Genomic DNA, 6,752 nt, shown 5'->3' on the forward strand with positions numbered 1-6,752 from the left:
GTCAGAGCTATGTCTTTATTTTTAATGACAGTTCTTCATTTTTATTGCAAAAGTCATGAATGTGCATCATGAAAAAGTTAAAAATATGAGAGAGAGAGAGAGAAGAAAATTCATATTACTCACAGTCCCATCACCTAGAGGCAACCATTATTAATATCTGGCATGTTGAATTTTGCTTTTTCAGATCTTTCTACAAGAGGATTTTTATGTAATTAGAAATTTTGGATTCTATATTTAAAATTTTACATGATAACATTGGCATTTTCTATGTCATGAAAAACTAGGCAAAGACATACTTTGTAGTGGCTATATAACATTCCAACAAAGGCTGTTCCCCAATTTACTTAATCTTAGGCTATTTCAATTCTGTTATCATTCTCATAAATTATATACTAATAGATCTAATCTCTTACTTTTTGAGGTAATACATAGAGCTAGCTGGCTGTTTGGCAGGTCTCAGGCTGAATTTTACAATTATTTCCTATGGGACAGAGTAGACATACAGAAGATTCTCAAGTCAGCTATGGGGTGAGATTACAACATAGTAACAATCAACTTTAGTCTCTCCTCTAAAACTTTGACTTCCTCCTGAATTCTCTTGATAATGTAATAAGTAGTGAGTGCCACCCTCCACTAAGACACCAAAGCTTGAGAAATGCATGTTACTTTGGACTTTCCTTGCCTACTCCTATCTAATCAGCTACCAAAATTTGCCCACTGTATATCCTTGTTCTCTCTACTATACCTCCTCTCTTATCCATTTTCATGGCAACTACCTTGGTTTACCTAACTGACTTAACTGGTTCCTGTCTCTGGTCTTCCAAAGCTACCATCATTAATCCATTTCTCCACACTGTTGCCAAATTATCTATTTCTCATCTTTTTCAAATATGCTCAAGATCACATCTCTTCTTGACATAAAGTCTTCAACAGCTCTCTACCCCACTCCAACCCCAGTAACTGAGCTTTCAAGGTGTTTGGATCCTTGGCCTCCTCCAGGCCTCTTCAATAGTCAACCCTACCTACTACTTTTAACTCTACCCACACACTTCCTTACATGCCTGACTCTGCTGCTATGCCAGCCTTATGCTTTTGTCCATATTATTTGTATACTCTTTCTTACCTCTACTGAGAAAGCAATCTCTCTCCTTTCATGGTCTAGCTAACTTCCTTGCCTTTGAATCTCAGTTTGAATGCCACCTCCTACAGGAAGTCTTTCCTTACCACCAAAGGTTAGGCTAAGCACACTGCTCTGCTTTCACTCTACCTATTCCTTAGGCAGGAACCCAGCATACCCATGTCTGTCTTTGAAGGCAAGGATTGGTGTTGTAGCTTTTCCCACCTGTACCTCTTAAAACTTTAGTTCCACATTTCCTAAAAACAAGGATAGTCCCCCTACGTGGCCATCAAAGGCTGGAAGTTATCATAGATATATACTATTGCCTCATCTACAGACCTTATTTAAATTTTGCCAATTTTCCCATTAATGATCCAATGTAGAATCATGAGTTCCATTTATTGTCAAACAATTAAACTGTTAACTCTTGAACTGCTCTGGAATGGTCTTTCAAAATGTACATATTCTTAAGTAGCATTCATTAATTATTTTGTGGAATAGTCCTCTTCAGGCCTGTCTGATATGTCTTGATGATTAGATGCCATAGAAGTGACATTATGTCCTTCTCAGTGCATCATAATGTCTATTTGTCACATTCCTGATGCTCCTGATTTTAATCTCTTCATTAGGGTGGAATCTGCCAGATTTCTCTGCTCTGAAGCTCCTATTTTCCCCTTTGAATTGAACAGTATCTTGTGAGGAGGTAGTTCAATACTGTGTAAATATTTTGTTTCTCATCATGCTCTCACCCACTACATTAGCCTGTGGGTGTTAGTTTTCTCATAAGTCAAACGAAGTACGTAGCCCAAAAATTGTTTCCAAAATTTTCTCTTAAAGATTTCTTTATTATATTCCCTGCCAGGGACCTCACATTTTTTAAAGATTTTTGCCCACTAAACAAATGGCACTTCTATATGTCTCTTTTTCTCTTGATATATTCATGAGACAAGTCCAGGACACTGTGAATGCAGAAGGCAGGATTCATTTTCCTCACTCCTAAAATGTCCAGAACTCATCACACACCTACCACGGAGTAGATAGTCAACAAATATTTGTTGAAGAACTGAATCTGACTGCTAATCAGAGATGGTCCCCAGCTTTGATGTATGTAGTAAGGACATGGAGTTGGTAAATACTGTCCAAAGGCAGAGACTTGACATTTTAGTTTCAGAGGCTTTGTCACTGGTGTTAACTTATTGTAAAGATTTAACAGGGTTTGAGGAAACCTCTTACACATTCCTACCCCCATCTCTGCCTTTCTACTTCAATTAGGAGATAATAAAGGGTTATCCAGTACCTCAAGTTTGTAATCTGTGACCAACCAGATGTAGGTGCTTATTAATTGAACATCTCCTATATGTCCAGTGTTTCCTTTTTATAATTTTATCTTTTAATCCTCAGCATACTAGTGGGATAAGTATAATCTGATTTACAGTTCAGAAAATTAAGGCTGGGTGATGTAAAATGGCTTGCACTGAGTCCTACAGTGAGCATACAGTAAGCTTGGGCTGGGAATTCTTCTGGATTCCCTCTAAAACCTTTGTAAGTTGCCACTACACCAAGTTGCCTATTTCATCATATAAAAATGTCCTTCCCTTGGTGATGTGCTGGTGATCATCATACAGACATGCATTTGGACCAAGAAATCACTTGGACCACATTCACTGCTATTTTTTTTTTCAATGATTGTTATCACACTTCTGTAGTTATTACTGTGGTTTGGGGGGAAGTTGTCCCAGGAAAAAGGGCCTTTCTTTGGGCATCTTACATGCCTGAAGAAGGAACTCAAGTTCTCAGCTCTTAATAACAACTGACTATGCTGCAGTAGCAACTGAGAGTCCATCCCTGGAAAAGTGTTGGGGGTGTGGATTAACATCCAGAGGGTAGGCAAGGAAGAGGCTAAGGGCCCCAAACAGACTTGGGGAACCGAGAGGAGACCGGACAGCACTACCAAGAGACAAGGAAAAAGAGAAGGAAGTAAAAGAGAGGGAAAAGAACCAAAGTCAAGAGGAGAAGAAACAGAGAAAAGGCTGGACAAGGGAGGAGAAAGTTTTAGAAGGGGGGCTAGGAAGAAAGCAAGGAAGGTAAAAGAGGACACAAAGAAAAATACCGAGCTGAGAGAGCTTGGAGAATTCGAGAAAGAAAATGAGATTAAAAGGAGTGAAGAGAGATGGAGAAAGCGGAGAGCACGGAAAGGAGAGGGAAATATATTGGAGACAACAGAGAGACTGGGGAGAGTGGAGAGGCAGGCGAGTGGACTGGTGAAAGATGCTCATCGCCTGCGTGGCGCCCCCCGGCGCTGTGGTGCAGCCCTGCTCCAAACGCCTGTGCGCGGTGGCTCGCCGGGCCTCCTAGGATTGGCTCCCGCCTCCCATTCATGTAACCTGCATGTGCGTGTGCGTGTGTGTGTGTGTGTGTGTGTGTGTCGCTCGCCCTCTCTGTGTGTAAGAGAGCGAGGGTGGGGAACGGAGGCAGGCAGGCGAGCAGGCAGGGAGGGGAAGAAGAGGAGGGAAGCTATTAAACACACACACTCACTCACACACACACTCACACACNACTCTCTCACACACACACACACACACACACACACTCACTCACACACACACCTCACACACAGCACGCGCGCGCACACACCCGCCCCAAGCCCCCCAGAAGCCTCGGGATTGCAGCTGTTTCATGTGGGGCAGCAGTGCTGGCAGGGACGCCGGCCGGGAGCGGCCGGGAGCGGGAGCCGGGCGTGTGCGCGCGGCTGGAGGCTCGCTGGGGCTCCGCTCCCCGCGGGAGCTATTGTTGGTCTTGGTGGAGCTGAGCGCAGAGCCGGGACCTGTCCTTCCTGGGCGCCCCGCTCCGGCTCGCGGAGCCGAGGAGCCGTGCCGCCTAGAGGTAGAGGAGCCACCAGTGCGGCGCCTTGCCTCCCTGCCGCCCTCCTCCCCGCTTCCCCGGCGGTGGCAGCCTGCAGCCACGGTAAGGCGGCGTGATCCGCTCTACGGAAAAGCGCCTTAGGGACCGCGGCGGCACCTCGCCAGCTCTGTGGCCCCTCTGCGCTCGCAGGACCGGGTAGCTCCTCGGCTGCCGAGGGCTCCTGGAGACGCTTGCTCGCTATCCTGGCCCTCACCAAGGGTGGGAGGAGGGAGGGAGGCTGGGACGCGGGTTGCCGGCAAGGCAAGACAGTCTGGAGCCCGGAGCCGCCGCCGCAGCCCTCGGAGCCTGCCGCGGACTGGAGCCTGAGAGGAAGGGTTGGGGAACAGCAGAGATGTGGGCGCGGGCCTGGGACTTTGGACGCGGGTGGAAAGGAGGCGGCGCGCCCTAGGTTTGTCTGCCGCGCCCGGTTCTCCTTCCCCGCCAAACCACGGCCCAGTCGCCCGCAGCCCCTCTGCAGACCCGCCCGCCTCAGACTCCCGGCGGGCGCTGGAGGAGCCCGCGAGGCGGCGCCGGGCTCCAGGACTGCAGCCTACCCTGCGGGGCGAGCGCTGGCTTCAGCGGCCCCTTGTGCGCTGCAGTTGGAGTCGAGAGCCTGGAGACGCGACCCTAGCTCCGCACCTTCTGCAATCCACGCGTCGCCTATCCTTGCCTGGTCTCGCCGGCAGCTGGGCAGTGCTGTTCACGTTCGCCTAGGAGCAAGTTGAGGCTATAGCCGCCGGGTGGACCTCTGTGGGGCTCCCGGGTGTGAGTGTGTGAAACTGCTCGCACCTCCAGTTTCGGGAAAGGTGCTCTGTGTTGAAATGTGATCACCAGGCTCCTTAGTCATTTTCCTTGCTATATAAAACTGCAATCTTTACACTGGAGGAGCAGACGGGAAGGTGGTGGCGCGGTGTGTGTGTGTGTGTGTGTGTGTGTGTGTGTGTAGCCGAAGAATACACAGCCAACTACTTGGGCGAAGGGTGGAAGGGTGGTTCAAGTAGTGAGTCCTTGGCGGGTCAGTACCGTGGGCTTTGCTGGCCACTGTCCGCCTTTTCTCTGCCCTGCCCCCGCCTAGGCGAGGTTGGAAAGTACTGGAAATTCAACTGCGTGGTCTCTAACTTTGGAAATTGGCTCACCTTCCTCGGTGAGATGTTAAGGTGATTTCTGCAGCCTAGTCCATTTGGACAGGAGTATAACTGCTCAGCTGGGTGCGGAGCCCTTATCAGAACTGCACCAATCACCCACTCAGTCCCTATTTCCCTCCCACCCCACCCCCAAGCCCTGGCGAGAAGGTTTGTAGAGATGCAGTTAACCGTAAGCCACCAACGCAGCGAAAGGGGAGCAGGGAGGCAGCCGGGGTTTTGCCGGAACCTACGCGCACACTTGGCGTTGGACTAGCCCAGGAGATCACTCTGCTGCTTTGTAGAAGGCGCCGGTGGGGCACGCTCACGATCCCGAGCTCCGGGGCCAGAGGGTGCCCATGTGCTGAGCCAAGCGGTCGCGCACCGGAGGGACAGCTGCCGAACGGCATCGCGGGCAATTATATAAGCTGCCTCAGTGATAACCCAGAACTGTGATGCGAGCACCCGGTTCTTGAAAGACAAGCCTGAAAGTTTTCCTGCTTGGGGAATGTAAGTACCCGGGGCGCTTCTACTTCGGGAGTGGAGAGCGGGGGACGTCTTGTACCCCGGCGCCTACTTCTGCGATGGATGTTGGGTGCTGATATTGCTGTCCCCAAAGATCCAGTTACTGAGCCAGGGACTGGGTGGGTGGGGATTCAGGGTTGATCTGAGAAGAGCCGGTCAGAACTCGGGTTTCTTTGAGTTCTAAGAGCCTAGAGTCTTCCCTGGGGGTGTTGGAAGGCCTTCCAGGGAACAGCGTTTTAGGAAAATGTGCTCTGGGGAGCTCCGAAGACTCTTCTTGGCTTCTCCTGGTGCCCCTCCCGATCTTTACACCCAGCGCCCTTCACGTGTCTAGAAACCTGCCCGCGATGCCTGTCCCTTTTGGAGATGCCCAGGGATCCCAGACATTCCGACCAGTTTAACGAGGGTTGAGGGGTTAGCAAGTAGATTGCTGGCCTTTACCGGGGGCGGCTACCATTATGTGCCTTTTCCTGGGCTTGCCCGGCGCCAATGGGGATGGAATGGGGATGAACGCGGGTATGGCTTCCGCAGCAGTTTTGCTTCTAACTACGTTTGTTTTCTCCATCTCTCTGCCTTCTTTCGCCGCCGCAGCCTTGTAGCACGTTGACGGGCTGTGATAGAGAAACCACAGTAGTAGAGTGTTTTTAAATCTTGTTTTTCGCATGTAGAGGGATAAGTCACCCCAAGCTCTGACAGAGCCCTCCGGAACTGAAGTCTGGGACTCAGTGGCCCTGAACTCCCTCCGCGAGGTCAGAATTGATGGTGTGCAAGGGTAGGAAGTGTTTTGTTTTTGCCACATTCCAGTGTCCTGAAACCCCGCGTCCCCTCCCCCTGAGACCCCGGGTCTGACTGAGTGTGGTCGGCGCTGTAAAATAAATCCTCCCTCGCGTAGACCTGTGGGGCCGTTCAGATTTCCTGCCGCTGCCATGATCCTTAACAATGCGATTGCAAAGCCAGTGCTCGGTTGGGAAAAATCCCCAGGTGCCGGCCGGCCGCGCCTTGACCTTGCTGAAGGCGCCTTTACCCGGGCTGCCAGAGGGACTCCGGCCCGGACGCTGGGTCCCGCAAGGAGGAGGAAGCCCAGGAGGTGG

The 6,752-nt window shown here is 50.3% G+C and overlaps 1 protein-coding gene across 20 annotated transcripts in view; it reads left to right on the forward strand.

The window, feature by feature from the left end:
* Nucleotides 1-6,752, forward strand: part of Tenm4 (teneurin transmembrane protein 4) — a 2,842,490-nt gene that overhangs the window by 2,115,936 nt on the left and 719,802 nt on the right. For 3 of the 20 annotated variants that reach the window (XM_048789152.1, XM_048789149.1, XM_048789147.1), the window contains exon 1: nucleotides 3,707-4,081. The exons of 15 other annotated variants lie outside the window; for them this stretch is intronic. The gene's annotated coding sequence lies outside the window, so the exon portion shown is untranslated. Of the gene's footprint in view, nucleotides 1-3,706; nucleotides 4,082-5,385; nucleotides 5,650-6,752 lie in introns of those variants that run through there. 2 more of the 20 variants (XM_048789150.1, XM_048789146.1) reach the window with 1 other exon arrangement.

This window comes from Marmota marmota, unplaced genomic scaffold, assembly GCF_001458135.2.
Source record: "Marmota marmota marmota unplaced genomic scaffold, marMar, whole genome shotgun sequence".
Classification (NCBI taxonomy): Eukaryota; Metazoa; Chordata; class Mammalia; order Rodentia; family Sciuridae; genus Marmota; species Marmota marmota.